The 25,288-nt window shown below is 44.0% G+C and overlaps 1 pseudogene; it reads left to right on the top strand.

The window, feature by feature from the left end:
* The first annotated feature begins 1,097 nt into the window (after positions 1 to 1,097).
* Positions 1,098 to 25,288, top strand: LOC106562737 (b(0,+)-type amino acid transporter 1-like; annotated as a pseudogene).

The raw sequence follows: 25,288 nt of genomic DNA, 5'->3' as shown, positions 1-25,288 counted from the left end.
CTGGGACCTTTACCACATCAGATAATAATAAACCAGAGTAGATCAGTCTGGGACCTTTACCACATCAGATAATAATAATAATAATAAACCAGACTAGATCTGTATGGGAACTTTACCACATCAGATAATAATATTAATAATAATAATAAAAATAAACCAGACTAGATCAATCTGGGACCTTTACCACATCAGATAATAATGATAATAAACCAGACTAGATCAATCTGGGACCTTTACCACATCAGATAATAATAAACCAGAATAGATCAGTCTGGGACCTTTACCACATCAGATAATAATAATAAACCAGACTAGATCAGTCTGAGACCTTTACCACATCAGATAATAATAATAATAAACCAGACTAGATCAGTCTGGGACCTTTACGACATCAGATAATAATAAACCAGACTAGATCAGTCTGGGACCTTTACCACATCATATAATAATAAACCAGACTAGATCATTCTGGGACCTTTACCGCATCAGATAATAATAATAATAATAATAATAAACCAGACTAGATCAGTATGGGACCTTTACCACATCATATAATAATAAACCAGACTAGATCAGTCTGGGACCTTTACCACATCAAATAATAATAAACCAGACTAGATCAGTCTGGGACCTTTACCTCATCAGATAATAATAATAAACCAGACTGGATCAATCTGGGACCTTTAACACATCAGATAATAATAATAATAATAAACCAGACTAGATCATTCTGGGACCTTTACCACATCAGATAATAATAATAATAATAATAATAATAAACCAGACTAGATCAGTATGGGACCTTTACCACATCAGATAATAATAATAATAATAATAATAATAATAATAATAATAAACCAGACTAGATCAATCTGGGACCTTTACCAAAAACATGTATCCCAATTGTCTGTTTGACATATCTTTGGAGGTCAATTAAAAACCATTGTGTTGCTCTTCAGTTATAAAATACTACAAATGATGTATGACATTGCATTCTTGTTCCATTCATGTTTATGGTCTCGCTTGTTACAAGTACATAAGCTACTCAAGTGATGAACATTAATCATCCTGGCACCTGGTTACTGAGTGACTGAAGAATGTTAGAAAGCTGTTTACGGGTCAGTACCTCTCAATAGAACTACTGCATCATTCTGTAGTTTACACCGTGAGGCTCTCAGGAAACCAGGGTCGGTACCTCTCAATAGAACTACTGCTTCATTCTGTAGTTTACACCGTGAGGCTCTCAGGAAACCAGGGTCGGTACCTCTCAATATAACTACTGCATCATTCTGTAGTTTACACCGTGAGGCTCTCAGGAAACCAGGGTCGGTACCTCTCAATAGAACTACTGCTTCATTCTGTAGTTTACACCGTGAGGCTCTCAGGAAACCAGGGTCGGTACCTCTCAATAGAACTATTGAATTTTCCAGTGATATGTAGATTAATTATCACATTTTCCCTTTTTTGTCGCTTGTGTGCGTCATTTTGACTCTGCAGATGATTCTGTAAAAAATAAGACCCCGAGCCCTTTGGGGATCTGTGCTTGTCTTACAAACCCCGCTCTAGCTCCTTCCCCGTTAACCACACAGACAAATGGTTGGTATCTACGGACGCAGAAGAAACACACCATGTTAAAAGGGGTTAAAAGTCCTAAATTACGCCGACTCATTGAGTTAACTACTCACTAACTCACATTACGCTGTGTTTATAAACACTGTCATAGGCCAGTCACTCATTGGGTTAACTACTCACTAACTCACACTACGCTGTGTTTATAAACAGGCCAGTCACTCATTGATTGAGTGGTGACACAGGACATATTTATTTCATAAAAATAATATATATAAAACAATAACACAAAATGCAATAATGGAAATAAACAGACGACTACATAAACTTATTGTAGACAGGGGTATTACATGTCAAAACAAAATGTACACATTAAGAGACGTGGATTAGTGGTAAAACTTTCACATTAAGATACGTGGATGAGTGGTAAAACTTTCACATTAAGAGACGTGGATGAGTGGTAAAACTTTCACATTAAGAGACGTGGCTGAGTGATAAAACATTCACATTAAGAGACGTGGATGAGTGGTAAAACATTCACATTAAGAGATGTGGATGAGTGGTAAAACATTCACATTAAAACCTCTTACATCTAGATGTTCCGCTAGCGGAACGCCTCACCAATATCCAATGATAGGGCGTGGCGCGAATTACAAACTACTGAAAAATCCCAAAACTTCAATTTTTCAAACATATGACTATTTTACACCATTTTAAAGACAAGACTCTCCTTTATCTAACCACATTGTCCGATTTCAAAAAGGCTTTACAACGAAAGCAAAACATTAGATTATGTCAGGAGAGTACACAGCCAGAAATAATCGGACACCCATTTTTCAAGCTAGCATATAATGTCACAAAAACCAAAACCACAGCTAAATGCAGCACTAACCTTTGATGATCTTCATCAGATGACACTCCTAGGACATTATATTATACAATACATGCATGTTTTGTTCAATCAAGTTCATATTTATATAAAAAAACAGCTTTTTACATTAGCATGTGACGTTCAGAACTAGTATACCCACCAAAGACTTCCGGTGAATTTACTAAATTACTCACGATAAACGTTGACAAAATACATAACAATTATTTTAAGAATTATAGATACAGACCTCCTTTATGCAATCGCGGTGTCCGATTTTAAAATAGCTTTTCGGTGAAAGCACATTTTGCAATATTCTGAGTAGATAGCCCGGCCATCACAGGCTAGCTATTTTGACACCCACCAAGTTTGGCACTCACCAAACTCAGATTTACTATAAGAAAAATCGGATTACCTTTGCTGTTCTTCGTCAGAATGCACTCCCAGGACTTCTACTTCAACTTCAATGTTGTTTTGGTTCTAAATAATCCATAGTTATATCCAAATAGCAGCGTTTTGTTCTTGCGTTCAAGACACTATCCGAAGGGTGACGCGCCAGCGCATATCGTGACAAAAAAATTCAAAATATTCCATTACCGTACTTCGAAGCATGTCAAACGCTGTTTAAAATCAATTTTTAGGCGATTTTTCTCGTAAAATAGCGATAATATTCCGACCGGGAGACGTTGTTTTCGTTCAAAGACTGAAAGAAGAAAATGGTGTCTTCATGTGCATGCGCGCACCCGTGTCATTGTTCTCAGATCAACCACTTTCCAAATGCGCTACTGTTTTTCGGCCAGGGACTGCAGAGTCATCATTCCCCATTCTGGCGCCTTCTGAGAGCCTATGGGAGCCTTAGAATATGTCACATTACAGCAGAGATCCTCTATTTTCCATAAAGAGGCTACAGAAGGCCAAGAAATGGTCAGAGAGGGCACTTCCTGTATGGAATCTTCTCAGGTTTTGGCCTGCCATATGAGTTCTGTTATACTCACAGACACCATTCAAACAGTTTTAGAAACTTTAGGGTGTTTTCTATCCAAATCAAACAATTATATGCATATTCTAGTTTCTGGGCAGGAGTAATAACCAGATTAAATCGGGTACGTTTTTTATCCGGCCGTGAAAATACTGCCCCCTATCCTAAACAGGTTAAGAGACGTGAATGAGTGGTAAAACATTCACATTAAGAGACGTGGATGAGTGGTAAAACATTCACATTAAGAGACGTGGATGAGTGGTAAAACATTCACATTAAGAGACATGGATGAGTGGTAAAACATTCACATTAAGAGACGTGGATGAGTGGTAAAACATTCACATTAAGAGACGTGGATGAGTGGTAAAACATTCACATTAAGAGACGTGGATGAGTGGTAAAACATTCGAAGCTTCCCAACAGGAGACGAGGGTTTAATCGCTGGTTCTACCACCTGTATCACCCTCTCAGGAAGTTGTCATGACCACTTCCTGTCTCTCTCTCTACAGGTGGGCCTTTTGAGTGGGATCTGTATGATCGTAGGAACAATGATCGGCTCCGGCATCTTCGTCTCCCCTAAGACAGTGCTGCTGGAAACGGGAGCCGTAGGACCATGTCTGTGTGTCTGGGCCGCCTGCGGGGTGCTGGCTACACTGGGTGAGGACACAGACAGACAGACAGACAGACAGACAGACAGACAGACAGACAGACAGACAGACAGACAGACAGACAGACAGACAGACAGACAGACAGACAGACAGACAGACAGACAGACAGACAGACAGACAGACAGACAGACAGACAGACAGACAGACAGACAGACATTACCTGACCTGACCTGTCCTGGGTAATCTCTAACCAGACGCTAAATGACACTATAAACTGAGATAGATTAACTGACAAACCCTGTCCTGGGTAATCTCTAATCAATCTCCTAAATCAGGAATGACCAAAGAGCTGAGGCTCCATGTGAGAAGGGCCCCATGTGAGAAGGGCCCCATGTCAGAAGGGCTCCATGTGAGAAGAGCACCATGTGAGAAGGGCCCCATGTGAGAAGGAGTCCATGTGAGAAGGAGTCCATGTGAGAAGGGCTCCATGTGAGAAGGGCCCCGTGTGAGAAGGGCCCCGTGTGAGAAGGGCCCCGTGTGAGAAGGGCCCCGTATGAGAAGGGCCCCGTGTGAGAAGGGCCCCTTGTGAGAAGGCCCCCGTGTGAGAAGGACTGGGGTTGCATCCCAGATAGCACCCTAATACTATGGGCCTTGTCCTACTACCCCATAGGGCTCTGGTCTAAAGTAGGGCACTATATTGGGAATAGGGTTCCATTTTGGAGGTATCCTGACTGTGAGAAGGATTGTGTCAGTGTGTTCAGGAACATGGACATAATGCACCTAACATGAACCCTGCTGAGTTATTTAGAAGCTATGAGGGAATTCCTCTCCCAACATGAACCCTGCTGATTTATTAAGAGGCTAGGAGGGAATTCCTCTCCCAACATGAACCCTGCTGATTTATTAAGAGGCTAGGAGGGAATTCCTCTCCCAACATGAACCCTGCTGATTTATTAAGAGGCTAGGAGGGAATTCCTCTCCCAACATGAACCCTGCTGATTTATTAAGAGGCTAGGAGGGAATTCCTCTCCTAACATGAACCCTGCTCATTTATTAAGAGGCTAGGAGGGAAATCCTCTCCCAACATGAACCCTGCTGATTTATTAAGAGGCTAGGAGGGAATTCCTCTCCTAACATGAACCCTGCTCATTTATTAAGAGGCTAGGAGGGAAAATCCTCTCCCAACATGAACCCTGCTAATTTATTAAGAGGCTAGGAGGGAATTCCTCTCCCAACATGAACTCTCCTGACTTATGATGAGTCTAGGAGGGAAGGCCTCTCCCAACATAAACCCTGCTGATTTATTAAGAGGCTAGGAGGTATTTCCTCTCCCAACATGAACCCTGCTGATTTATTAAGAGACTAGGAGGGAATTCCTCTCCCAACATGAACCCTGCTGATTTATTAAGAGGCTAGGAGGGAATTCCTCTCCCAACATGAACCCTGCTGAGTTGTTAAGAGGCTAGGAGGGAATTCCTCTCCTAACATGAACCCTGCTCATTTATTAAGAGGCTAGGAGGGAATTCCTCTCCCAACATGAACCCTGCTGATTTATTAAGAGGCTAGGAGGGAATTCCTCTCCTAACATGAACCATGCTCATTTATTAAGAGGCTAGGAGGGAAAATCCTCTCCCAACATGAACCCTGCTGATTTATTAAGAGGCTAGGAGGGAATTCCTCTCCCAACATGAACTCTCCTGACTTATGATGAGTCTAGGAGGGAATTCCTCTCCCAACATGAACCCTGCTGATTTATTAAGAGGCTAGGAGGTATTTCCTCTCCCAACATGAACCCTGCTGATTTATTAAGAGACTAGGAGGGAATACCTCTCCCAACATGAACCCTGCTGATTTATTAAGAGGCTAGGAGGGAATTCCTCTCCCAACATGAACCCTGCTGATTTATTAAGAGGCTAGGAGGGAATTCCTCTCCCAACATGAACCCTGCTGAGTTATTAAGAGGCTAGGAGGGAATTCCTCTCCTAACATGAACCCTGCTCATTTATTAAGAGGCTACGAGGGAATTCCTCTCCCAACATGAACCCTGCTGATTTATTAAGAGGCTAGGAGGGAATTCCTCTCCTAACATGAACCCTGCTCATTTATTAAGAGGCTAGGAGGGAAAATCCTCTCCCAACATGAACCCTGCTGATTTATTAAGAGGCTAGGAGGGAATTCCTCTCCCAACATGAACTCTCCTGACTTATGATGAGTCTAGGAGGGAATTCCTCTCCCAACATGAACCCTGCTGATTTATTAAGAGGCTAGGAGGTATTTCCTCTCCCAACATGAACCCTGCTGATTTATTAAGAGGCTAGGAGGGAATTCCTCTCCTAACATGAACCCTGCTCATTTATTAAGAGGCTAGGAGGGAAAATCCTCTCCCAACATGAACCCTGCTGATTTATTAAGAGGCTAGGAGGGAATTCCTCTCCCAACATGAACTCTCCTGACTTATGATGAGTCTAGGAGGGAATTCCTCTCCCAACATGAACCCTGCTGATTTATTAAGAGGCTAGGAGGGAATTCCTCTCCCAACATGAACCCTGCTGATTTATTAAGAGGCTAGGAGGGAATTCCTCTCCTAACATGAACCCTGCTCATTTATTAAGAGGCTAGGAGGGAAAATCCTCTCCCAACATGAACCCTGCTGATTTATTAAGAGGCTAGGAGGGAATTCCTCTCCCAACATGAACTCTCCTGACTTATGATGAGTCTAGGAGGGAATTCCTCTCCCAACATGAACCCTGCTGATTTATTAAGAGGCTAGGAGGTATTTCCTCTCCCAACATGAACCCTGCTGATTTATTAAGAGACTAGAAGGGAATACCTCTCCCAACATGAACCCTGCTGATTTATTAAGAGGCTAGGAGGGAATTCCTCTCCCAACATGAACCCTGCTCATTTATTAAGAGGCTAGGAGGGAAATCCTCTCCCAACATGAACCCTGCTGATTTATTAAGAGGCTAGGAGGGAATTCCTCTCCCAACATGAACCCTGCTGATTTATTAAGAGGCTAGGCGGGAATTCCTCTCCCAACATGAACCCTGCTGATTTATTAAGAGGCTAGGAGGGAATTCCTCTCCCAGTCTGGTTCAGCTAATCTCAGTAGCCAGAAACAAATTTCTGACCAGCTACTGGTTAACGTCTGTCACTAGTGCAGGGCTCTGACCAGCTACTGGTTAACGTCTGTCACTAGTGCAGGGCTCTGACCAGCTACTGGTTAACGTCTGTCACTAGTGCAGGGCTGTTATGCCCAGTGTCCACAGGTTTTCACTCTTTCGATGCACTTGATTGATCAATTAAGGTTGTCAATTAGTTAGGAACTCCCCTCACCTGGTTGTCTCGGTCTTAATTGATTAGTTAGGAACTCACCTGGTTGACTCGGTCTTAACTGATTAGTTAGGAACTCACCTGGTTGTCTAGGTCTTAATTGATTAGTTAGGAACTCACCTGGTTGTCTAGGTCTTAATTGATTAGTTACGAACTCCCCTCACCTGGTTGTCTAGGTCTTAATTGATTAATTAGGAACTCACCTGGTTGTCTAGGTCTTAATTGATTAGTTAGGAACTCACCTGGTTGTCTAGGTCTTAATTGATTAGGTAAGATCTCACCTGGTAGTCTAGGTCTTAATTGACTAGTTAGGAACTCACCTGGTTGTCTAGGTCTTGATTAGTTAAGAACTCACCTGGTTGTCTAGGTCTTAATTGATTCGTTAGGAACTCACCTGGTTGTCTAGGTCTTAATTGATTCGTTAGGAACTTACCTGGTTGTCTTGGTCTTAATTGGACAAATTGAAAGGAAATCCCCCTGAAACAGCAGTAGGACAAGTGTCAACAAACTGTCTGCCTCTGAGCCTGTCTGTCTGCCTGCAGGGGCGCAGTGCTACGCGGAGCTGGGCACCATGATCACTAAGTCTGGAGGGGAATACGTGTATCTGATGGAAGCCTATGGGTCAGTGATGGCCTACCTCTACTCATGGAGCACCATCATGGTCCTACAGCCCTCCGCCTTCGCCATCATCGCCCTAAGCTTCGCAGAGTACACCTCCACACCGTTCTACCCAGGATGCACTCCTCCCATTGTGGTCACCAAGTGCCTGGCTGTAGTGTGCGTATGTGAGTGTGAATTCTTCTTGAATTATGGAAAATCCTAATAGAAAACAATTGGCATGCACTTCCTGAATGGACTGAATTAAAACCAGGGCTCTTTCTACATTTTCTTTCCTTGCATCGCATTGGAGAAGATCCAAGGTCCCACCCCTCTGATACCTTTTGAGAAGAGAGGATGCCTGGGATCGAGTAAAGATCAATTTATAAAAAGCCATGACTTGACCCCCACTGTTCTCTTCCTGCCTTGTGTTCTTCTCCTCCTCCTCTTCCCCTTTTCTCCTCCTCTTCCCCATCTCCTCCTCTTCCCCTTTTCTCCTCCTCTTCCCCATCTCCTCCTCCTCCTTTTCTTCCTCCCGCCTCCTCCCACCTCCTGCTCCTCTAGTATCCTAGGATACCATCAACTGTTGTTGTTCACTTGAGCAAGGCTCTTAACCCCTAAACTGCTCACCAGGCTCTTAACCCCTAAACTGCTCACCAGGCTCTTAACCCCTAAACTGCTCACCAGGCTCTTAACCCCTAAACTGCTCACCAGGCTCTTAACCCCTAAACTGCTCACCAGGCTCTTAACCCCTAAACTGCTCACCAGGCTCTTAACCCCTAAACTATTCACCAGACTCTTAACCCCTAAACTGCTCACCAGGCTCTTAACCCCTAAACTGCTCACCAGGCTCTTAACCCCTAAACTATTCACCAGACTCTTAACCCCTAAATTGCTCACCAGGCTCTTAACCCCTAAACTGCTCACCAGGCTCTTAACCCCTAAACTGCTCACCAGGCTCTTAACCCCTAAACTGCTCACCAGGCTATTTACCCCTAAACTGCTCACCAGGCTCTTAACCCCCTAAACTGCTCACCAGGCTCTTAACCTCTAAACTGCTCACCAGGCTCTTCACCCCTAAACTGCTCACCAGGCTCTACACCCCTAAACTGCTCACCAGGCTCTTAACCCCTAAACTGCTCACCAGGCTCTTAACCCCTAAACTATTCACCAGACTCTTAACCCCTAAATTGCTCACCAGGCTCTTAACCCCTAAACTGCTCACCAGGCTCTTAACCCCTAAACTGCTCACCAGGCTCTTAACCCCTAAACTGCTCACCAGGCTTTTAACCCCTAAACTGCTCACCAGGCTCTTCACCCCTAAACTGCTCACCAGGCTCTACACCCCTAAACTGCTCACCAGGCTCTACACCCCTAAACTGCTCACCAGGCTCTACACCCCTAAACTGCTCACCAGGCTCTTAACCCCTAAACTGCTCACCAGGCTCTTAACCCCTAAACTATTCACCAGACTCTTAACCCCTAAATTGCTCACCAGGCTCTTAACCCCTAAACTGCCCACCAGGCTCTTAACCCCTAAACTGCTCACCAGGCTCAACCCTTAAACTGCTCACCAGGCTCTACACCAGTAGCTACCCACTGTTCCAGCCTCATACACACGTGTGTGTGTGTGTGTGTGTGTGTGTGTGTGTGTGTGTGTGTGTGTGTGTGTGTGTGTGTGTGTGTGTGTGTGTGTGTGTGTGTGTGTGTCGGAGGGGTTGACTACAGCAGAGGACCAACTTCTGTCTCGTATGGATTAATAAAATATTCTTCCTCCCCTTCCTCTTCCTCCAGTTCTGATAGTGTCGGTGAACTGTCTCAGTGTGAAGCTAGCCAGCTATGTCCAGAACTTCTTCACTGCAGCCAAGCTTCTCATCATCCTGGTCATCGTAGTGGCGGGAATCGTCCTCTTGGCACAAGGGTGGCACTTTACAAATTCTGTCTGTCTGCCAAATGGCACCCTATTCCCTTTATATAGTGCACTACTTAAGACCAGAGCCCTATGGCACCCTATTCCCTATATAGTGGACTACTTTAGACCAGAGCCCTATGGCACCCTATTCCCTATATAGTGCACTACTTTAGACCAGAGCCCTATGGCACCCTATTCCCTATATAGTGCAGTACTTTAGACCAGAGCCCTATGGCCTGCATCAGAAGTAGTACACAATAAAGGGAATAGGGTAAACCACTACATAAGGAATATGGTAGACCACTAAATAGGGAATAGGATAGAACACTATAGAACAGGCTACTGGTCTGTTGAAAGGAGACCGGTCCCACCGGGCTACTGGTCTGTAGACAGGAGACCGGTCCCACCGGGCTACTGGTCTGTAGACAGGAGACCGGTCCCACCGGGCTACTGGTCTGTAGACAGGAGACCGGTTCCACCGGGCTACTGGGCTGTAGACAGGAGACCGGTCCCACCGGGCTACTGGTCTGTAGACAGGAAACCGGTCCCACCGGGCTACTGGTCTGTAGACAGGAGACCGGTGCCACCGGGCTACTGGTCTGTAGACAGGAGACCGGTCCCACAGGGCTACTGGTCTGTAGACAGGAGACCGGTCCCACCGGGCTACTGGTCTGTAGACAGAAGACTGGTTCCACCAGGTTAAATATAGAAGTGCTACTTTATAAAAACTAAAACATTACATGTGTATAATCCTCTGTTCATACAGTGTCTTCAGAAAGTATTCAAACCCCTTGACTTATTCCACGTTTTCTTGTTACAGCCTAAATTCAAAATTGATTGAATATACTATATATATTTTTTTATCTACACACAATAACCCATAATGACAAATTGAAACACTCTGTCCAGTGTCTGTGTTCTTTTGCCCATCTTAATCTTTTCTTTTTATTGGCCAGTTTGAGATATGGCTTTTTCTTTGCAACTCTGCCTAGAAGGCCAAGCATCCCCGAGTCGCCTCTTCACTGTTGACGTTGAGACTGGTGTTTTGCGGGTACTATTTAATGAAGCTGCCAGTTGAGGACTTGTGTTTCTCAAACTAGACACTCTAATGTACTTGTCCTCTTGCTCAGTTGTGCACCGGGGCCTCCCACTCCTCTTTCTATTCTGGTTAGAGACATTTTGTGCTGTTCTGTGAAGGGAGTAGTACACAGCGTTGTACAAGATCTTCAGTTTCTTGGCAATTTCTCGCATGGAATAGCCTTCATTTCTCAGAACAAGAATAGACTGACGAGTTTCAGAAGAAAGTGCTTTGTTTCTGGCCATTTTGAGCCTGTAATCGAACCCACAAATGCTGATGCTCCAGATACTCAACTAGTCTAAAGAAGGCCAGTTTTATTGCTTCTTTAATCAGAACAACAGTTTTCAGCTGTGCTAACATAATTGTAAAAGGGTTTTCTAATGATGAATTAGCCTTTTAAAATGATAAACTTGGATTAGCTAACACAACGTGCCATTGGAACACAGGAGTGATGGTTGCTGATAATGGGCCTCTGTACGCCTATGTAGATATTCCATTAAAAATCTGCCGTTTCCAGCTACAATAGTCATTTACAACATTAACAATGTCTACACTGTATTTCTGATCAATTTGATGTTATTTTAATGGACAAAAAAAATTGCTTTTCTTTCAAAAACAAGGACATTTCTAAGTGACCCCAAACTTTTGAACAGTAGTGTATATATTGTCACTTTTGTGTTCAGGAAACACTGAGAATCTGTCCAACCCATTTGAAGGAGCCTCAACCTCTTTTGGATCCATTGGACTGGCGTTTTACAACGGGCTCTGGGCCTACGATGGGTGGTAAGACTACACCTGCATCCCAAATGGAACCCTACTTCCTATATAGGTCGCTACTTTTGACCAGGGCCCGTAGCGCTCTAGTCAGGGGGCCCGTGGTGCTCTAGTCAGGGCCCGTAGCGCTCTATTCAAGGGGTTTTCGTAGTGATCTAGTCACGGGGGCCCATAGTGCTCTAGTCAGGGCTGCCCGTAGCGCTCTAGTCAGGGGGGCCCGTAGCGCTCTAGTCAGGGGGGGCCCGTGGTGCTCTAGTCAGGGGGGCCCATAGCGCTCTAGTCAGGGGGCCCGTAGCGCTCTAGTCAGGGGGCCCGTGGCGCTCTAGTCAGGGGGCCCGTAGCGCTCTAGTCAGGGGGCCCGTGGCGCTCTAGTCAGGGGGGCCCGTAGCGCTCTAGTCAGTGGGGCCCGTGGCGCTCTAGTCAGGGGGGCCCGTAGCGCTCTAGTCAGGGGGGCCCGTGGCGCTCTAGTCAGGGCCTATAGCGCTCTAGTCAGGGGGGCCCGTAGCGCTCTAGTCAGGGGGGCCCGTAGTGCTCTAGTCAGGGGGGCCCGTAGCGCTCTAGTCAGGGCCTATAGCGCTCTAGTCAGGGCCCATAGCTCTCTAGTCAGGGCCCATAGCGCTCTAGTCTAAAGTAGTCCACTAAGTAGGGGATCAGGTACCATTGGGGATGCATCCTATCTCTCTGTTCTTATCACTTCCTCAATAAAACAGTTTTATGGTTTTGAGATTTCTGTTTTGAATGTCAACACAACCTGTTTAAACGTGGTTCTGTAAACACGTGTTGTCTCTCAGGAATCAGCTGAACTTTATAACAGAGGAGCTGAGAAACCCAAACAGGTGAGTGTACATACAGCGACATTTACGGTGCGTCCAAAATGGAGCCCTGTTCCCCGACGGGCCCTGGTCAACAGTAGTGCACTATGTAAGGAACAGGGTGCCCATTTGGTACGCACAAACAGTTATATGACCTTCAGCACGTTCAAGCAAGTTAATGTTTCCCAACAGTTTACTAAACTAGTGATTTTAGGAACCACAGAGTTACAGGAAGTCAACACAAAGACAACAGGAGCACTGCCTGAGCTATTCCTGTACCATTTAAACATCATCAAATCACCTGGGCTATAATCAGCTTAGTCTAACAAACCTAACCAGAACATAAACAACTTAGTCCAATCAACATGGCTAAATATCATGTGGCTGTCCATGGTACTGGTGTGTGTGTGTGTGTGTGTGTGTGTGTGTGTGCGTGCGTGCGTGCGTGCGTGCGTGCGTGCGTGCGTGCGTGCGTGCGTGCGTGCGTGCGTGCGTGTGTTGACTCACCCTATTTGTAGACTAGTTGAACACCAGTACCATTCTCCTCTCTTTCATGTTTTCAACACGGGTCTACGACTCTGTCAGAGAGAAGTACACGCTTTTAGTTTTTAGACTAGGCTACCTGGCTAAAATACATACTAGACTAGCTTCCTCGCTGGGCAACAATGAACCAGCTAAGTTATTTAGCTAGTTAACGTGAGCCTACTATATCTAGGCTACATATTGAACATCAATCGTCTCAGGCCAGTGGCACAACGTGTGAATTTATGGCTAGATCAGAATCGCTGTTATAATCATTGGCTGTACAGAGAATTAAGGAAAAACCACAAGTCCAAATCTCCGTGTCCATCCGTCCACGGCTTATAGGAAAGGGACGATTTTGGCATGCTAGCTACTGCATCAACACAAGCAGACCAGAAACAGGCAAGTTTTTCTGACAATGATGACGTTTTTGCCTAGGATGTGATTTGATTGGTGTGAAGCCAAATCCAAAGTGGCCTCCCTTGGGGGTGGGTTTACTGCACCAGGACTATCCACAGTTGAGCTCATCTCAATGCTGATTGGCTAATTATTTTATTTAAAAACAATATCAAAGGTAGGTCAAATGCTCGCTGGCATCAATCAATCAAATGCTACGGCGGCAACATGTCATACTCATTTTGGCCAGACAGCATCAGATACATCTGCTACACATACTGAGACAGAGGGGCGCTGTTTCCGTCGCTAATATGATTTCTCTGATGATCATTGATTCAGACACTTGAGGTTCTGAGAATGTTTGATTCAGCCACTTGAGAATTGATTCAGCCACTTGAGAATTGATTCAGCCACTTCAATTGATTCAGCCACTTGAGAATTGATTCAGCCACTTCAATTGATTCAGCCACTTGAGAATTGATTCAACCACTTCAATTGATTCAGCCACTTGGGAATTGATTCAGCCACTTCAATTGATTCAGTCACTTGATAATTGATTCAGCCACTTCAATTGATTCAGCCACTTCAATTGATTCAGCCACTTGAGAATTGAAGGAAAATGAAGAAAACACAGAGACAAAATATAAATTGTTTAATGGTTATATTTGTTTTATTGTTCTGATTTTGGGGGGGGGAAGCCTGGCTTCTCTTGGCATTCACACGCCATGAATACGCGCCACTGCCTTTACTGGTAGGACGACAACAAGAGATTTCTCAACTCTGTCTCTGTCTCCATCTGTGTGCTACATGATCCTCTAACACTGGTGTCTGTGTAACATGTGTTGGTTGTAGTCTCTCTATCTCACACTAACACTCTGTCTCTCTCTCTCTATCTCACACTAACTCTCTCTCTCTCTCTCTCTCTCTCTCTCTCTCTCACACTAACACTCTCTCTCTCTATCTCACACTAACACTCTCTCTCTCTATCTCACACTAACACTCTGTCTCTCTGTGTCTCTCTCTCTCTCTCTAACAGAAACCTTCCTCTGGCCATTATCATTGGTATTCCCTTGGTGTCTGTAGTCTCTCTAGTCTCTCTATCTCACACTAACTCTCTCTCTCTCACACACTAACACTAACTCTCTCTCTCTCTCTCTCTCTCTCTCTCACACTAACACTAACACTAACTCTCTTTCTCTCGCTCTCTCTCTCTCACACTAACACTAACACTAACTCTCTCTCTCTCTCTCACACTAACACTAACACTAACTCTCTCTCTCTCTCACACTAACACTAACACTAACTCTCTCTCTCACACTAACACTAACTCTCTCTCACACTAACACTAACACTAACTCTCTCTCTCACACTAACACTAATACTAACACTAACTCTCTCTATATATATATCACACTAACACTCTGTCTCTCTGTGTCTCTCTCTCTCTCTCTCTCTAACAGAAACATTCCTCTGGCCATTATCATTGGTATTCCCTTGGTGTCTGTAGTCTCTCTCTCTCTCTCTCTCTCTCTCACACACACACACACACACACAGAAACCTTCCCCTGGCCATTATCATTGGTATTCCCCTGGTGACTATGTGCTGGTCAACATTGCCTACTTCAGCGCCATGACCCCTACGGAACTACTGCAGTCTCCCGCTGTTGCTGTAGTAAGAGGGTCGTCATGGAGACGGAGAGGGACGGAGACAGAGGAAGCCATTGGTTTGGCTCATATCATATCTCCCTTAGCAAGAACAAGATGCATTCTTTTCAACAACAAACAATTACATTTTATTTATTGTATCCCCCCGTGTCCTCGGAGGGACTTGTTTGTGCCCCTTAGACTTTTGGTGACAGAGTGCTGTACCCCCTGTCGTGGGTAGTCCCTGTGTTTGTCGTCTTCTCCACCTTCGGAGCTGCCAATGGGAGCTGCTTCACAGCCGGCAGGTAAAAGGACAACTTCAGGAAGATATTTTTTCCTAATCAAATTTAAAATCAAACAAATGTATTTTATAAAGCCCTTTTTTATAAATCAGCAGTTGTCACAAAGTGTTAAGACATATTGCCAATATTATGTTAAACTAACATGTTTGGGCCCTGTCCCACCTTAGGCTGACCTATGTGGCAGGAAGAGAGGGTCATGGTAAAGATCTTGTCCTATATCAGTCTGAAGCACCTCACTCCTTCCCCTGCCCTCATCTTCAATGTAAGTCTGAGATATTACATGATGTCTCTATGTTGATCTCCTCACCTCAACTCTACCCAGCTCATTGTACTCTAACTCAACTCTACCCAGCTCATTGTACTCTAACTCAGCTCTACCCAGCTCATTGTACTTTAACTCAACTCTACCCAGCTCATTGTACTCTAACTCAACTCTACCCAGCTCATTGTACTCTAACTCAACTCTACCCAGCTCATTGTACTCTAACTCAACTCTACCCAGCTCATTGCACTCTAACTCAGCTCTACCCAGCTCATTGTACTCTAACTCAGCTCTACCCAGCTCATTGTACTCTAACTCAGCTCTACCCAGCTCATTGTACTCTAACTCAACTCTACCCAGCTCATTGTACTCTAACTCAACTCTACCCAGCTCATTGTACTCTAACTCAGCTCTACCCAGCTCATTGTACTCTAACTCAACTCTACCCAGCTCATTGTACTCTAACTCAACTCAGTCTACTCTAATAGCCCAATATGACCATGACATGACTGAATGTTGAGTCCTGTGTGTGTTAGTAAGGATATTAAAGTTTTATGTTTTTTAGATTCGTTTTTATTTCTATTAGTTTAAAGATTTTTACGTGAAATTCAGTTTAGTTTGTTTTCAGATCCACCCCAGCTAGCACATTTTATTCCTTGGAAGTTATCAGAGCATACGTTTCTGGTTTCCCCATTTGTTCTGGGAATGAAGCCGTACGTTTCTTGACCGGTAAAACTGAACGTTTTTCACGGTTCTGGGAACATATATTTTTAGGTTGAAGGGAGGTTCTGAGAATGTTTTACTCTGGTTCCAGGGAGGTTCTGAGAATGTTTTCCTATGGTTCCAGGGAGGTTCTGAGAATGATTTACTATGGTTCCAGGGAGGTTCTGAGAATGTTTTACTATGGTTCCAGGGAGGTTCTGAGAATGTTTTACTCTGGTTCCAGGGAGGTTCTGAGAATGTTTCATGCTGGTTCCAGGGAGGTTCTGAGAATGTTTTACGCTGGTTCCAGGGAGGTTCTGAGAATGTTTTACGCTGGTTCCAGGGAGGTTCTGAGAATGTTTTCCTATGATTCCAGGGAGGTTCTGAGAATGTTTTACTCTGGTGCCCTGCAAGTTTTCCTAGGAGGATGTATTAACAATCTGAGAGCGGCTTCCCGAGTGATGCAGAGATGTAAGGCACTGGCTAGCAGTGCTTGAGGCGTCGCTACAGACCTGGATTCGATCCCAGGCTGTGTTACAGCCGGCCGTGACCGGGAGTCCCATGAGGCGGCGCACAATTGGCCCAGCGTCGTCCGGATTATGGGAGGGTTTGGCCGGCCGGGATTATCCTTCTCTCATCGCGCTCTAGCGACTCCTTGTGGCGGGCCGGACACCTTCAAGCTGACTTCGGTCGCCAGCTGGACGGTGTTTCCTCCAATACCTTGGCTTCCGGGTTAAGCAAGCAGTGTGTCAAGAAGCAGTGCGGGTTGGCAGGGTCGTGTTTTGGTTAACACTATTTTTTAATGACTTCCTCTCTGTACCCCACACACAGAATTTTATGTAAGGTCCCTCAGTTGAGCAGGGAATTTCAAACACAGATTCAACCACAAAGACCTGGGAGGTTTTGCAATGCCTCGCAAAGAAGGACCCCTATTGGTAGATGAGTAAAAATGTAAAAAAGCAGACATTGACATCCCTTTGAGCATGGTGAAGTTATTAATTACACTTTGGATGGTGTATCAATACACACAGTCACTACAAAGATACAGGCGTCCTTCCTAACTCAGTTGCCGGAGAGGAAGGAAACCGCTCAGGGATTTCACAATGAGGCCAATGGTGACTTTAAAACAGTTAGAGTTTAACAACAACATTTCAGTTACTCTACAATACTAACCTAAATTACATTGAAAACAAGGAAGCCTGTACAGAAAAAATAATCCTAAACATGCATCCTGTTTGCAATAAGGCACTAAAGTAAAACTGCAAAAAATGTGGCTTAGAACTGAACTTTATTTTCTGAATACAAAGCGTTATTTTTGGGGCAAATCGAAAACATCACATGACTGAGCACCACTTCATATTTTCAAGCATGGTGGTGGCTGCATCATGTTAACTTCTTCGGGATCGGTCAACCTTCCACGGAACAGTTGAGCTAACGTAGGCTAATGCGATTAGCATGAGGTTGTAAGTAACAAGAACATTTCCCAGTACAAATTCTGAACAGAAACGCAATGGTTCGTTTGATCAGTCTAAGACTTTGCACATACACTGCTGCCATCGAGTGGCCAAAATCAATATTACAGCCAGGCTGGAATAATACATGATGGCTTTTCTCTTGCATTTCAAAGATGATGGTACAAAAAAATACAAAAGAACGGGTGTTTTTTTCTTTGTATTATCTCTTACCAGATCTATTGTGTTAAATTCTCATAATTTCCTTTCACATTTCCATAAACTTCAAGGTGTTTCCTTTGAAATGGTATCAAGAATATGCATATTCTTGCTTCAGGGCCTGAGTTACAGGCAGTTAGATTTCGGTATGTCATTTTAGGCAAAAATTCAAAGAAAGGGGCGGCTCCTTAAGAGTTTGTTAACAAGAAGACTTTGAATGTTCCTGAGTGGCCTAGTTACAGTTTTGACTTAAATCGTCTGGAAAATCTCTGTACCTCAGTTGGTAGAGCATGGTGCTTACAAAGCCAAGATAGTGGGTTTCATTTCCAGGACAACAAACACATAAAATGTCTGCATGAATGACTAAGTCGCCATATGCTAAATGACATATTATATATTATAGCAATGATCAACAACCAACTTGACAGAGCTTGCAGAATTTTAAAAAGAATAATGTGCCTGTAACCTGACCCATCGCTTTATACATTACTGCCCCTCAGTGGCCTAACCTATAACCTAACCCATCACTTTATACATTACTGCCCCCCAGTGGCCTAACCTATAACCTGACCCATTACTTTATACATTACTGCCCCTCAGTGGCCTAACCTATAACCTGACCCATCGCTTTATACATTACTGCCCCTCAGTGGCCTAACCTATAACCTGACCCATCACTTAATACATTACTGCCCCTCAGTGGCCTAACCTATAACCTGACCCATCACTTTATACATTACTGCCCCCCAGTGGTCTAACCTATCCTAACCTATAACCTGACCCATCACTTTATACATTATTGCCCCACAGTGGCCTAACCTATAACCTGACCCATCACTTTAAACATTACTGCCCCCCAGTGGCCTAACCTATAACCTGACCCATCACTTTATACATTACTGCTCCCCAGTGGCTGAACCTATGACCTGACCCATCACTTTATACATTACTGCCTCACAGTGGCTCAACCTATGACCTGACCCATCACTTTATACATTACTGCCCCGACCTGACCCAAGAAGTGGCAGAAAACAAAGTCTACTCTGTAGAGATTCAGAGATTCCCAAACTCGGTCCTCAGGATCCCAAGGGGTGCACATTTTGGGTTTTGCCCTGACACGACACAGATGATTCAAATGATCAATACTTGATGATTAGTTCATTATTTACCAACACTTTACATGTTGCATTTATATTTTTGTTCAGTGTGTATAAGTATGTGGACACCCCTTCTATTAGTATAAGTGTATAAGTACATAAGTAAAATCGTCTGTCCTCGGTTGCAACACTCCACTACTGAGTTCCAAACTGCCCCTGGAAGCAACATCAGCACCATAAGGGTATTTCTGAAAGCTTAATGAAATGGGTTTCCACTATACGCAATGCCAAGCATCGGGTGGAGGGGTGTAAAGCTCACCGCCATTGGACTCTGGAGCAGTGGAAATTAGTTCTCTACCATCTGGCAGCCAGACAGACGATACTGGTGACATATTAGTTTGTAGCTCACACGGTGCAGGTTCTACAGGCAATTTCATTACGATTTTGTTGTCCGGATCTTCTTGTGTAGAAAAAGGCTGCTTTTAGTTTCAGAAGAAGCTTGTAAGATATATAATAGACGGAGGTTCTGAGGAAAAGTCGTTTTTTACCAAACCTGCTTTGGTCCAGATGCGAGCGCAGTTTGGCGGGTCATGACTCCACCTTCGCCTCTCCCGAGCCCGTTGGGGAGTTGCAGCGATGAGACGAAATCGTAATATCACGAAATTGGGGGGAAAACAGTAGAAAATATGAACAAACTTGCACAAAGAGGAGGACTATCCGTACCAAACTTTAGACATTATTCTTCCACCCCTGGATGATAATAGAGAGAAATATGGTCTCTCCTATTGCCCTGGAAGAGGTGGTCTACACTGATATCACTTAAACAATGTAATATGGTGTCTCCTATTGCCCTGGAAGAGGTGGTCTCCACTGATAGACCATCTCTCAATCAATGTACACTACGCTTTGGTCCTATTATTCCTCAAACAATATCTATTTGGTGGAAAATGTAACTGGGAATCAAAATGGCATACCCATACTCCTATATTTTACAATAATGCTTTGCGATCTGGAGGGTGGCCTTTTGCATCCCCTCAATGGTCCAAATATGGAATCTGTACCCTTACAGATATCATGGACCGTAATGCTTTGAGAACATTCCAAGATCTGAAAGACACATACACATTACCAGGCAAATCCTTTTTCTATATTTACAACTTAGGTCAGATATGCTGGCGTATGCAGTCCATTAGGAAATGCAACTACCGAACCATCCTATGATAGGATATATAAATACATTTCCTGGGCTACTGAAATGACTGATCTTTCTATATAAACAACTCTTGGAAAGCTCATATTCTGAGCATTAAAAAAGTATGGTCCACAGATCTAAATGAATCTGAACAACCTTTAACCTCTATGGGCTAGGTGGGACGCTAGCGTGCCACCCGTGGTGCACTCCATCAACAGCAGGTGCATTTCAAGAGCGGCAAATTTGAATCCAAATAAATGTCAAAATTCAAATTTTTCAAACATACAACTATTTTACACCCTTTGAAAGATAAACATCTCCTTAATCTAACCACGTTTTACGATTTCAAAAAGGTTTTACGGCGAAAGCATAAATTTAGAGTATGTTAGGACAGTACATTTACAAGAGTTGTGTGTAATGTTTTGTCAATTCAAAGACAGGGTAACCAAAACCATAAAACCAGCTAAAATGATGCACTAACCTTTTACAATCTCCATCAGATGACACTCCTAGGACATTATGTTAGACAATGCATGCATTTTTAGTTCTATCAAGTTCATATTTATATCCAAAAACAGCGTTTTACTATGGCATTGATGTTGAGGAAATCGTTTCCCTCCAATAACCGGCAGTCAAGTCAGCGTCACAAATTAAATAATTAAAATTAGAAAACATTGGTAAAATATTATATTGTCATTTAAAGAATTATAGATTTACATCTCTTGAACGCAATCAACTTGCCAGATTTAAAAATAACCTTACTGGGAAATCACACTTTGCAATAATCTGAGCACTGCGCCCAGAAAAATACGCGATGCGATACAGACTAGACGTCATGTTGGGGAGATCTAAAATCGAAAATACTATGTAAATAATCCATTACCTTTGATTCTCTTCATCAGATGTCACTTCCAGGTATCACAGGTCCATAACGAATGTAGTTTTGTTCAAAAAAGCTCATCATTTATGTCCAAAAATCTCCGTCTTGTTAGCACATGATCTAAGCCAGCCGGACTTCTCGTCATGAACGAGGGGAAAAAATATATTTACGTTCGTTCAAACATGTCAAACGTTGTATAGCACAAATCATTAGGGCCTTTTTTAACCTCTATGGGCTAGGTGGGACGCTAGCGTGCCACCCGTGGTGCACTCCATCAACAGCAGGTGCATTTCAAGAGCGGCAAATTTGAATCCAAATAAATGTCAAAATTCACATTTTTCAAACATACAACTATTTTACACCCTTTGAAAGATAAACATCTCCTTAATCTAACCACGTTTTACGATTTCAAAAAGGTTTTACGGCGAAAGCATAAATTTAGAGTATGTTAGGACAGTACATTTACAAGAGTTGTGTGTAATGTTTTGTCAAGTCAAAGACAGGGTCATCAAAACCATAAAACCAGCTAAAATGATGCACTAACCTTTTACAATCTCCATCAGATGACACTCCTAGGACATTATGTTAGACAATGCATGCATTTTTAGTTCTATCAAGTTCATATTTATATCCAAAAACAGCGTTTTACTATGGCATTGATGTTGAGGAAATCGTTTCCCTCCAATAACCGGCAGTCAAGTCAGCGTCACAAATTAAATAATTAAAATTAGAAAACATTGGTAAAATATTATATTGTCAGTTAAAGAATTATAGATTTACATCTCTTGAACGCAATCAACTTGCCAGATTTAAAAATAACCTTACTGGGAAATCACACTTTGCAATAATCTGAGCACTGCGCCCAGAAAAATACGCGTTGCGATACAGACTAGACGTCATGTTGGGGAGATCTAAAATCGAAAATACTATGTAAATAATCCATTACCTTTGATTCTCTTCATCAGATGTCACTTCCAGGTATCACAGGTCCATAACGAATGTAGTTTTGTTCAAAAAAGCTCATCATTTATGTCCAAAAATCTCCGTCTTGTTAGCACATGATCTAAGCCAGCCGGACTTCTCGTCATGAACGAGGGGAAAAAATATATTTACGTTCGTTCAAACATGTCAAACGTTGTATAGCATAAATCATTAGGGCCTTTTTAACCAGATCATGAATAATATTCAAGGTGGACGAATGCATACTCTTTTATAACGTATTGGAACGAGGGTACCCAACATGAACTCGCGCGCCAGGTGTCTAATGGGACATCATCGTTCCATGGCTCTTGTTCGGTCAGATCTCCCTCCAGAAGGCTCAAAACACTTTGTAAAGGCTGGTGACATCTAGTGGAAGCAATAGGAAGTGCCAAAATATTCCTCAGCCCCTGTGTTTTTCAATGGGATAGGTTTAAAGTCAATACAACACATCAGGTATCCACTTCCTGTCAGAAAATGTCTCAGGGTTTTGCCTGCCAAATGAGTTCTGTTATACTCACAGACACCATTCAAACAGTTTTAGAAACTTTAGAGTGTTTTCTATCCATATATAATAAGTATATGCATATTCTAGTTACTGGGTAGGATTAGTAACCAGATTAAATCGGGTACATTTTTTTTATCCAGACGTGCAAATGCTGCCCCCTAGCCCTAACAGGTTAAAGAAGAGCCAATGCAATGTAACCTCAGTGAAAAAGAAGAAACTGATATATTGTATGCATGTCCTGTGGTAACTGCTGTACTTGAAAGACCAAGAAACTAACGTATGTGCATGGTGAAAGTTGAAGGGAAAGAGGTTGCAGCCCTGCTTGATTCCGGCAGTATGTCAACCTTGGTCGTTGCAAACCTAGTGACGACTCATAAACTAGATGCAAGTCAGGATACCTGCCCGTACCCCACAGTCTTAGTGAGCATACAAACTGAGGACGGGCTGCTGGATTATGAGGTCGGCATGGTCCAGAAGATGGCGTATGATATAATACTGGGTAGATACTTTCCTAACTTTGCGAGGTTAGGCCAAAAGAACAGCATATTTGAGAAGCCCAACACCCCTGACCAAGCAGGAAGTAGCATGTAGCCCTCAACCAAAGCCAAGAAAAGAGAAGGTCTCCCATGGACCAACCTCACAGGTGCTAGTGGGGGAGGATGAGGAAGAAGGGTCAGACCACGTCAATAACGGGCAGCCCGGTACTAGTGGGGCCGGGGTCCATCTAGATCCAGAGGGCGACAATCTAGAACCAATAGACCTGGCAGGGTCTCTGCCAGGGACGGCCAAGACCCAGGATCCAACCCAGCAGCAAGTCAGAGCAGATGTGCAAGTCGTAGATGGTACCCCCATGTATGATAGGACGATGCCTAATAGTGTCCCCCACTCCATCATGAAAAAGTGTTTGGGGTACAGAGTCTCAAACATAAGGGTTGATGTGGTGGAACAGTTGTTGGTCCCCACCCGGAACCGGAGAACAGTACTGGGCCTAGCTCATGGGCATATTCTGGGGGGGACACCTTGGTATCGATAAAACCCGAGACTGGATTGTGAGGAGGTTTTACTGCCTAGGAATTCAGGCTAAGGTGGCTCGACATTGTGGAGAGTGCCCCGAGTGCCAGTTAACAGCTCCCCGACCAGCTGTTAGAAGCCTGTTAGTGCCACTCCCCATAATCAAAATGCCATTTGAGAGGATAGCGAAGGATATAGTGGGTCCGCTACCCAAATCCGCAATAGGGCACCAATACATTCTGGTCATCCTAAATTATGCCACTCGCTACCCGGAACGCATTCCCCTGCGGACGATGGCTTCCAAAAATATTACCAAGGAATTAGTGCTCCTGTTCACCAGGGTAGGGATTCCAAAGGAGAGCCTTACTGACCAGGGGACCCCGTTTATGTCCCACCTTATGGCGGACCTTTGTAAGATGTGGCAGGTGAAACAGTTGAGGACATCGGTTTACCATCCGCAGACGGACGGAATAATTGAGAGATTCAACCTCACCCTGAAGTCAATGCTCATGAAGGTAATTGGTAAGGATGGAATGAACTGGGATTGCATGTTGCCGTATCTGATGTTTGCCATTAGACAGGTTCCCCAAGCCTCGCTGGGGTTTTCACCCTTTGAGCTGGTATATGGGAGGCACCCACGGGGAATCTTAGACATTGCCCGAGAAACCTGGGAGCACCAATCCACCTCTTATACTACTGTTATAGAGCACATCACGGCAGTGCAAGACAGGATAGCCACAGTCACGCCCATCGTCAGCGAGCACATGAGGCAAGCACAAGAGCACCACCGGCACACTTATAACCAGTAGGCTACCCTGAGGGAATTTAAACCGGGAGATAAGCTGTTAGTGCTGGTCCCCACATCAGAGTGTAAACTACTAGCCACATGGAAAGGACCGTATCAAGTGCTGGAGAGAATAGAAGTTCATTATCGGATCTGACAGCCAGGTCGTCGGCCCCCGGAACAGATCTATCATATTAACCAGTTAAAAGCATGGCGAAAGAGAGAAACACATTGTCACGTACCACATACCCACTCAGGAGGCAGCCGAAGGTCATGTTTCACCTACTCTGTCCCCAGCACAAGTACAGGAAGTAAAGACCCTGGTTCATAAAAACAAAGATGTGTTTCAGGGATACCAGGCCGAACTGAGGTTACGGCTCATGACATTGTTTCCCTACCAGGGAGAAAATTAAGCATGAGGCCGTATCGGGTACCCGAGGCTCGACGAGCCCGCGATTAGAGCAGAGAAAAATGTTGACAGATGGAGTGGTTGAAGAGTCACATAGGGAGTGGTCTAGCCCAATTGTGATGGTCTCCAAGCCTGATGGGTCTTTGCGGTTATGAAATGATTTTCAGAAGGTAAATTAAATCTCCAAGTGTGATACCTACCCCATGCCCCGAGTAGATGAACTGCTGGAGAAAACTGGTAACGCTCGTTACATTACGACCCTGGACCTAGCCAAAGGTTACTGGCAAATTCCCCTGACCCCCAGAGCCAAAGAAAAGACAGCCTTTGCAACCCCTGACGGTTTGTTTCATTACACCGTCATGCCATTCGGCTTACGCAGGGACCCACCTTTCAACGGCTAA

The sequence above is a fragment of the Salmo salar genome, chromosome ssa11, assembly GCF_905237065.1.
Source record: "Salmo salar chromosome ssa11, Ssal_v3.1, whole genome shotgun sequence".
NCBI lineage: Eukaryota > Metazoa > Chordata > Actinopteri > Salmoniformes > Salmonidae > Salmo > Salmo salar.
Note: the sequence above shows the minus strand (reverse complement) of the source record. Positions and strands in the feature narration are given on the sequence as shown.